General features: G+C 35.9%; 1 pseudogene; it reads left to right on the top strand.

Moving 5' to 3' along the window:
- The first annotated feature begins 737 nt into the window (after nucleotides 1-737).
- LOC106871520 (uncharacterized) lies at nucleotides 738-3,774 on the top strand (annotated as a pseudogene).
- Nucleotides 3,775-10,452: the final 6,678 nt, after the last annotated feature.

Genomic DNA, 10,452 nt, shown 5'->3' with positions numbered 1-10,452 from the left:
GGGCTAAAAGTTATAAAAGAATAAAAGCATATACATTATAAATGTATATATTATACGACCAATCCCACACACCTACTCACACTCAGACACACACTCACATATGTGTGTGTTTGTGTCTGAGTGTGTGTGTGTGTGTATGTGTGTGTGTGTGTGTGTGTGTGTGTGTGTGTGTGTGTGTGTGTGTGTGTATTCCTGAACTTATCGTGAACCATCTCTTACGGACGCGTTTATTGATTTCTTTTATTTAAGTATCTTTAATACGTCTAGTTTGTTTCTGTTAAGTTTTTTGAAGTAAAGGTAAATGGTAAAATCTCATTAAACGTTACCAATATCATCTGTTTATCATGACTGATAAATGTTTAAATCAACATTAACCTCAGTCTAGTTTATATTAAAAATTAAAATGATTTGACAGTTATACGGTCCAAGTTGAAAACAATTCAAACATTTTTCTGATAATTGATCATTCTTTTTATGACAAGATACTGATAACTGTGGAAAGGTATGATGTTTTCATTTTACTTATCTGTTTTGGGTGACTTTTGACAATAATTACGTATTTATAACTAAAACGTAGTGTTTCTTTCTGTAAAGAACTTCATTTTAAGTTAGCTAAATGGAAGTTCTCATTAAAGATTAAGTCAAATAACAAAGGCATTAATATAATACATGTGAAGTAATATACAGTAGCTTCTAGTTATGTCTCTTGCAGACATATATCGACTTTGTATTCCATAATGACGCTGGTTTATATTAGTGGTTTACTGCCAAAGTAAATGCGTCTACTGCATTGATTTTGTATTTCCACATAAAAACACAAACATAAGTTCTATATAGGTAAACTGTTCAATTACGACTCCTCATATACCTATATATATGTGTGTGTGTGTGTGTGTGTGTGTGTGTGTGTGTGTGTGTGTGTGTGTGTGTGTGTGTACAACATCACATACTTACACACATATATACACTCACATACAGACATATATACACATGCATATACACACACACAAACACATATATATACACACATACACGCACATATACAGATAGATAGATAGATAGATAGATAGATAGATAGATAGATAGATAGATAGATAGATATGCAGTTAAATTTTTAAGTTCTTTTCTTCCCTCTCAATCAAACTGTTTAAACCAGGTGTATTCTTGTTTTAAGATTTCATCGTGATGATCTTATAAAAAGTACAGTTAAAATATTTCATAGCAATCTAACATCTCGTATATTGATTATTTTTCCTTTAGTTTCTGGGATTCTCTTTCAAAAGGTATTTTGTAGTGTTTCATCTTATTAAAATTTATATACGTGATAACGTTCTTGTTGAATATTTCTTTAACTTTTGGCCTACATAAATATGATGTTTATTTCCAATATTCACTCATTTTAAACTAAGGTCATATAGATAGAAATGGAAAGAGTCTGGAGTGCACCTTAAATAAGAGGACACGTAACACATATGCACAGAGCTTTAATTATACTGCGGTCTTGGATTCTTCTCTAAATTTTCTATTGAATAAATATCAGAAATGCTTTACCTCACGCAAAACTGCAGAAGCTACTCAGAGGTTTTGCAAGCTCTTCTATTGAATATGGAATTTCGAAAACTCTTTCGAAAGATACCTTTTAAGGTCTAGCCACTGACCACATAGGACACAGCCAGTTCCAGCGACAACACAACAGTAGCCTCATGGAGACTCATCAACTTTGTCCAAAAGCATTCGACGACCTCCATCTCCACCGCCACCATTCGTCCTAACGTCAACATCATCTCTCTACGTACACAGCAACCAGCAACACTTGCACAGGTTCTACCACAACACTGTTTGTGAATTACTTCACCATGGTTAGCAGCAAATACAACCTGCGAGAACTTTTGTACCAAGTGACCGGCAGCAGCATCGTTACCACAACTTTTTGTACGACATGTACCTCAACCGGCTCTGCATTACAGCCACAACTTCTTGATGCAGACAGCATTTCAACTATCGGGTACATTGACTACGAACCGGTATTTATCATCCTTGTGTCTGAACACTCTTCTAACTTCATACTATAGACTCTTTCAATGCTCTGTACTTAACGCACACGCATATCCATGGCTATGCATACACACACTTTGTTCTCATAACGGCCTGTCTATTGTGTATACATGACTCACCACAGATACACATGTTAACCTATCAATAAAATCTTCTCTTAAACATTTTACCCTGTTGTGTCTCTCTTTTCCTACTGGCACTTATACGCATTTATTTTCTTCATATTTATTGTATCGACCGTGTGATGTACTAAGGAGCCATTCTCGTCACCTCACTTCGCACGGTCGTTTACAAATGGTGACTCCGACCAAGGAAAAGGATTTCGGCAGCCACAAAGCTTTATCGTTGTAGATGCCTCACTTGAACTACTGAATGGCAGTTTTCGCTTGCATTCTCAACCAAAAACTATCAATGGCCCGACGTCAGGATATCTTCTCTCGTTCAAGTGAACCTATAGAATTCAGGTTCTTCGCCTCGAACTCGTACCTAGAAGAGTATGCATTTTTCTTACAAGGAAAATACACGGTATTCTTTTAAATATTCTCCTGTTGAATAACGTTTGTTACTAGTAAATATACCAAATGCACCTACGGAAGAACACTTCAAGCAAGTCGACCATCAACTTCCAGCCATCGTTCCTGTTTACCACAATATTAGGATTGCCTCACGTGGTAAAACACAACATTACCAGTTCGCCCGCCATTTGTTGACGGTTTCTTAAACAACAACAACAGAAAAAAAAGAGAAGCACACAAACCAATTTTTTTTCTTTTTCAGCGGACTGCAACACAAGTTTAGCGACTAAAAAAGAGAAAAAGAATTTTTTTCATTGCTGCACACAGTACACATAAAAAAAAATCAAAAATTTTGTTAAGTAAATTTTTTCTTTCGCTCACACGTTACTGTTCCAGCAACACTTTGTTAGTTTTCTTTGATCCTTTTCTTTTTCCTACTCTGTAAAGAAACAAACTGAGTCTTCCCCACTTACCAGCGTAATCTGGTGACGTCACGCTTTGGTTCGCCCAGTTAGACGCTTATTTTTCGGCCCATGCGGTGCCTCACGAACAGCAACTAAGTCTTTTGTACTGTGGGATGCCTGCCCCTCTTGCACGCTCAGTGAGAGATCTTATCACTGACCCACATCCGGAAGCGACTTATGCTGAGGTTCTCCGACGGAACACCCAATCTGCCAACAGCAAATTCCAGACGCTGATGAAGGATGAGCACCTGGGAGACAGGACCCCATCTGAGTTTCTTCGTCGTTTACGTGAACTCAGTGACACATCGCCTGAGGACAATTCTCTGCTCCGAAAACTACTTTTCTCTCGGCTGCTGCCGAATGTCCAATCCACACTGGCCACAGCGGTCGATTCGAATTCGCTCGACCAGTTAGCCGCCAGGGTGGACAAGATTATTGAGTTCACTGTGCAGCCTTCACCTCATCATACCTGTTCAGACACCGTAGTAGCTTCCTCTACTACCGCTATGTCCACTCCCTCGTCACATGACGACATTTTGGAGAGAGTCAGTGCACGTCGCATGGACACATTGTGGCAAGAACACGCCAGCTCTCGACGTCCTCGCAGCAGAAGCCGTTCTAAGTCACGGTCGACTAGGTCTACTCGAACGGGTTCGAATCTCTGCTGGTATCATGCCACTTTCAAGGAGAAATCCCGTCGTTGCATCCAACCATGTTCGTTCCAGTTGTCGGGAAACTAGTTACGGAAGATTTGAGCACGTCAGACTCTTCCCTCAAATTCTCATCTAATCGTGCATTTTTTGTTAAGGATCGTGTGTCTAGCAAAACATTTATGGTTAACACTGCATCCAGCTGTTCTATTTGGCCTTTGCGTTTTACTTCAGACAAGCCGAAGCAATCTGCCATCAATCTGCACGCGGTAAATCTATCCCCGATAAAAACTTACGGTCAGGTCTCATTACACCTAGATCTCAACCTTCGAAGGGATTTTAGGTGGGTTTTTGTTATAGCAGATCTACCATATCCCATTCTGGGCGTGGACTTCTTAAACCATTTTCACTTATTAGTAGATGTCAGGCGACAGAGACTCGTGGACGATTCTACGTCTTTCTTCACGCCTACTCGTGTTACTACTAATGCTGTTTTGAGTCCGTCACTTTTTGTCGCTACTGCTGGTGACCAGTTCCACTCTCGTTTAGCTTCTTTCCAAGAGCTGGTGGATTCGACTTTCAAATCAGTGAAAGTCACACACTCAACTCGCCATTATATCACTACTTCCGGACCACCCGCTTTTTCGCGTCCACGGCGACTCGCTCCTGATCGGCTCAAAAAGGCTCGTTCTGAGTTCGAACATATGCTTCAACTCGGCCTTATTCGCCCCTCCACCAGCCCTTGGGCATCTTCTCTACATTTGGCAAGGAAAGGGGATTCAGAATTTCGCCCGGTGTGGGGTTACAGACGTTTAAATGCGGTCACTGTTCCCGATCGCTATCCTATAAGGATTCTTCAGGATTTTTCTTCGAACTTGCATGGTTGTACCATTTTTTCCAAAGTTGACCTCATCCGGGCTTATCATCAGATTCCAATGATCCCTGATGACATTCCCAAAACTGCCGTTACCACCCCCTTTGGAAGTTTCGAATTCCTGTTTATGAGCTTCGGTTTGCGGAATGCAATGAGTACATTCCAGAGGTTTATCGGTGAAGTAGTCCGTGGACTTGATTTTGTGTTCGCTTACGTCGATGATTTGCTTATAGCTAGCGACACGCGTGAAAATCATCTCCAGCACTTATCTCTGCTTTTTTCAATTAAGATTAAGTTGAATTAGGTACGTAAGTTGAAGCATGAAGTCAGTCTGCTATTATCCGTACAGCTCGAAGGTGGATAAAATAAGCCGCTGCATTACTACTTGATATCCTGTTGCTTATTTTGATTGCGTGTGTGTGTGTGTGTGTGTGTGTGTGTGTGTGTGCGTGTGTGTGCGTGTGTGTGTGTGTGTGTGAGTCAGTGTGTGTGCGTGTGTGTGTGTGTATGTACTCGCGCGCACACACACACGCACATATATCAATCTGTACATAATATGGATATACAGATATCATTTCCTTACGTTAGATGTTTAAGAAAGAAGGATATGCCCCAATTAACTGGATAGTCATTTCCTATTCATTTAGATTTACTTATCGAGTGATGTACTGTGTATTTGTTTATATGAAACAATTCTGTATATTCCCTAACATTCGATGTGATTATCCTGATCTGGATTATTTCAGAGTACTAATAAGGTACATGCCCGGAGTACATCTGCGTGCGTTGATATGTCACTGATTACTTATGTACTCTAAAACTAAAAATATAACTTGTGGATGTGAATTCATGATGGAAGTTATACCTACGTATAAAATATTTTAACTCCAAGAAGGGTTATTAAGCGTTGTTAAACGACTTTTTGAATTTACTTATAAGCTTTCTTTATTCGTGTATGCGTGAGTGTGTTTGTGTGTGCGTGTGTCTGTGGATGTGTCAATGTACCTGTATGTGCGTGTGAGTGTGTGTGAGGGCGACAGTTGGAGGAGAGTAATTGTTTTACGTTGTCCGTGTTTGTGCGCGCGCGTCGTATATGTATGTGTTGTCTTAAGTTGAGCGATTTTCATTAATCGCCTCATCTTTTTACAATGTGAATCACAGGCTTAATATTTACATTGAAATCTTGTACTGCAACAAAGTCGGAATGAAGAATGTTTTAAAATGCCTATACGTTCCTTGGTGGCGTTTTAGTTGTATTGTTTCACCTTACGTTTAGATTAATTGCACATGCTTCTAATTGAATTCTTGTTCAATTTTATAAATATGAATCAGAAATATTTGCCTCGTTGTTTTAGTCGGCATTCTTGTAATTCTAATTTTATTTGACAGAGAAATATGAAGCTGTTGCTGCTTATGTCAGCATCGTTTACATTTCTACATTTCTCGGTTTCTCTTCCAATATGTAATACATTGAGATATCTGAGACACACTAGAATACAGTAAGAGCACAAATGATTTCTACAGAGGCATCCTTTTAATATGATTTAATATGATTAGCTTATATCGTTGAAATAATTAGCACTGTCATCATCACCATGATACATTATCTCCGTCCATCTAACAATGGATCAATTGATATGATATGGCACATGACAAACGAAAGGCCTGCATGCCGAAAGTAAGATAGTTTAACTATAAATATATTACATAGATTAAAGAACTCGGTAACTGCTATTAACAGTGAAAATTTTGTGATAATGCAATTACTGTCGACAAAGAAATGTAAATATAAGCATAAGAATATTTAGATTCGTAATGAAGTTACACAGATTTGGTTCAGTGGTACACGGCGAATAACGCATCAGTAAATTGACTTTTTTGTCACGAAACAGATTTACAGTAAATGAACCTAAATAGATTCTGAATACGAAATATCGGATTATTATTGATAGATAAGAACGAATGTCACATATTATAAATGTACGACTTTGTACGTAATTAAATGACATATTCTGAAAAAACATGCATACATACATATATATATATACATCTATATATACACGTAGATGCAGATATGTACATATATATATATATATATATATATATATATATATATATATATATATATATATATATATATATATATATATATATATATATATATATATATATATATATATAAATATATATACAAGAATAAGGGCAGAGAATCGTCAATTAATAATAGAATTAATAATTAACAATTCTGCCAAGTAGTTCAGTATGAAAAAAACCTTTATCGGTAAGACTATTTATCATTATAAATATACAGGGATTAGCAATTGAGTTGCTTCTCCAACATACTGAAAATTTAGAAATAGCTATTTCTAAATTTTCAGTATGTTGGAGAAGCAACTCAATTGCTAATCCCTGTATATATATAAATATATATATATATATATATATATATATATATATATGTATACATGCATATGCTCATATATCATTTGTATTATTATATCTATCTATCTGTCTATCTATCTATCTATCTATCTATCTATCTATCTATCTATCTATCGATATATATATATATACATATAAACAACTCTGAAATTACCTGTAGACATATCTTTATTGAATGTATTTAAACACACAGCTAATCTGTTAGTTATATACATTGAGAAAGAAAGGTGAAAGGGAGAATTCGTAATGTTAATGTTTCGCATATTTAGGTCTAGACTTCATGGTATGTTGGAACGAAGAGCAGTTGCCTTTTATTTAGGAATTTCAGATGCATAAATTCAATGCCAATTTATCATAAAATTTTTAACATGATATGCAACAAAATAGACTTGGCCATTGGATGTTAAGTATTTTTTTAAGAATAACATTCCAGTATAAGTGGTGAGATATAAACTTTCCCAATTAAGTCGACACCGTTTAAAATGAGGCGAATTCATCTCTAGCGATTTCGGCAATGCATGAAACATAAGCTACATTGAGTTGTAGTTTTTTAATATTTGTGTCACAAAAAATTTCGTTATCTCTATTCAACAAAATCCTGCATAAATGTTGTCTGGATGGTTGGCAAGTTGGGTGGCTGGCTGACTGGTTGATTTTTCAAATTACAGTTGAGAGAGAGAGAGACAGACAGACAGACAGACAGACAGACTTAAAGAGTGATACAAAGTTAACAAAAGGTGCACGATTAGGGTCTTATAACATTCTGAAAATAATAGATTTGTATGGGATCTTGCAGAGACAGGCTTTCGATGGAGCAGACTGCGATTATATTCTTTAATCTTTTAAATTTTACATGTTTCAATGATTGGACTGCGGCCATGCTGAGGCACCGCTTTAAAAAATTTTGCGTGAATGAATCAACGGCCCCAGAATATATTTTAATTTATTTAAGCCAAGTACTTATTCTATGGGCATCTTTTGCCGAAACGCTGTGTTACGGGGAATTAAACACGGCAACACTGGTTGTTAAGCTGAATTACAATTATTGTGTGAATGTCATATTTCTTGATATTACGGATGGGGTAAAAAGTATACATCCAAAGTTATTGGTCATCTAACGAGTATCACATTGGTTTACTACATGAATATTTGGTATGTTGAGTCACGACAATTTTCATTGTTTTTAAGATCGGTGTCAATACCGTCATATTTATTGATACATATTTTACATGCGAATGGAAAGAAGTAAAGTTATACCTCATATTCAATTACTGAACATTTTTCACAATCATGCATGAGGGGCAACAAACTGCATGGCTCTGCTTGATGTATTATTTTGTAATCAATAGCTTATTAGCATTAAGGGATTTTAATACTTAAAGATAATCAAACGTTTTCTTCGTTATGACTTCACGTTTGTACTTGTGAAATTCCTTTTCTGAATATGATTAATAAATATGATAATCTGAAATAGTATTATAACAATCACCATCATAGTCCATGTTGATTCTTGGTTTCCACGCAGTTTTTGAACGCTTTTTTCTTTGTTTTTAATGCCACTCAGTTCAATGTCATCTCTGTGATATTCCTTCCTTCTTCTGCCTGTCTTTATTATATGATCCGCCAGTGGCCTACCTTTTTTAACTCTTTGAGTTCCGCTCTAAGGGTTTCTCTGCGAAATACTCCCCAAGATGTCTTAACGTATGGCTATCTGTTGGCTGTGTTGCTCAAAATTTCTGGTGGTATTTCTGAGGAGGTTACTAAGGCACCTATTAGTGAATGTGCATGCTTTTCTGAGCATACTTACGTTCATCCGTTCTATATGTCAGTGCTATGTAGAAATGATTTGATATTGCTTCCATCAGTACCTACCAAGTTATTCATAAATGTCATTCATAAGAGTTAAAATTTCCAAATCAGATCAAACTGAATTTAAGTAGAATAAGTCCTATTTGACCAGGTTTTACACTCAGCTTCATCATCAGCCAGTCGTAGGAATGGCAGCCTACCTTTGATCTTCACCGATTTCGAAAACTTGTTTTATAGTATTTAGAAAATAGTGATTTACAGTTTACTCCACTAATACTGAACTGTAGACGAGAATAACCAAAGTGACAGAAATTTGAAAAAGTAAACGATTAGTCAGAGACTCGTATTTTTCTGATGATCATTGCATTTTAACTTAATCTACACAGTTTCAATCCGCTAAGCAGTGCCGTAAGAATTTTGTATTTGATGAATTATTCATTACTTTGCAGTGATATGTTTTACTATATTGCCGTTATGTGTTTCTTACCGCGTAGTGCTACAAATAAACTTCTTTTGATAGACTAGAAGACAGTAAACTTCAACGTTTAATCAGACTGATGCGGAGAAGTTGTATGCGTCTTGTTGTCTACACACGTTCAAATATTTACTTTCACGCTCTGAGTAGTCAACAGACCGCCAACATCTTTTAGCAAAATATATTTTTGTACATGTATATGTGCAAAAGAAGCTGGTGTAGACAAATTTGGAACATTGTTTGCATTATTTCTCACAAAAGATTGAAATCAGCCGATGTATGATACACCCTGTGTTCAATTTTTTTTTAAATATCGTCCGGAGAAAGCATTTATTTATATACTCTAGCTTTGACTAAACGAAGTGAATAACAGGGGCAAATCTACTTCTCTTAGAGGTAGATCAATGTAATGAACAAACTTAGTCACAACACAGCAACAAAATTCAGCACGAATCCTATATTGTTATTTTATCATGTAATTGTTGTTGTGCCGGTGATGAAGTGGCAATGAGCTAGGAAGTGATGTTGTGGTAGTAAAATTTAAGATGTCGTTCTTTAGGAGATATTAATCAAACATTTGTGAAGAAAATCTTTTTTTGTAAACTATTCCAATCTATTTAAATTAGATCTGACTCATCATTTCTATTTGCATTTTACGCAACCATACAGAAGTTTGTAAATTTTTATGAGATCTGCTAAATAAAAGGTACACAGTTTTGAATGAAATCATTCATTGGTGCTAATGTTTGCTTCTTGTAAATTATAAAACTCGAATTCGAAAGTGCATTTGGAATTTTTCCTATTATTCTCCATGACTTTCTGTTTTCTAACTATATGTATATAATTTTGTTTTGTTTCTTACGCATGATCAATTTCCTCTAACAACCAGGGTGACAAAATCATAACAATAGCAAAATCAAATCAATCTTTTAGTTTATAGTATTTTATTTTACTGTGTTATTATATTATTTTTTGCAAAAGAAAATTCTGTAAATTGAGAAAGTCTTCAAGTATTGTTCGTGACAATTCAAATCGGATTGGAAAGCCAGTAGCATTTAAAATAACTATGTTAGGAAAACAAGCACTAACAATAATTACAATATATAGTAACAAATGTTTATCTTACAAATGATATAGCCTGCAATAAAAAAAAAAACATCTTGTTAAC

The sequence above is a fragment of the Octopus bimaculoides genome, chromosome 9 (assembly GCF_046866305.1).
Source record: "Octopus bimaculoides isolate indiv1 chromosome 9, ASM4686630v1, whole genome shotgun sequence".
In the NCBI taxonomy this organism is placed as follows: Eukaryota; Metazoa; Mollusca; class Cephalopoda; order Octopoda; family Octopodidae; genus Octopus; species Octopus bimaculoides.
The sequence above is the reverse complement of the archived record's forward strand: the minus strand, read 5'-3'. Positions and strand labels throughout refer to the sequence as shown.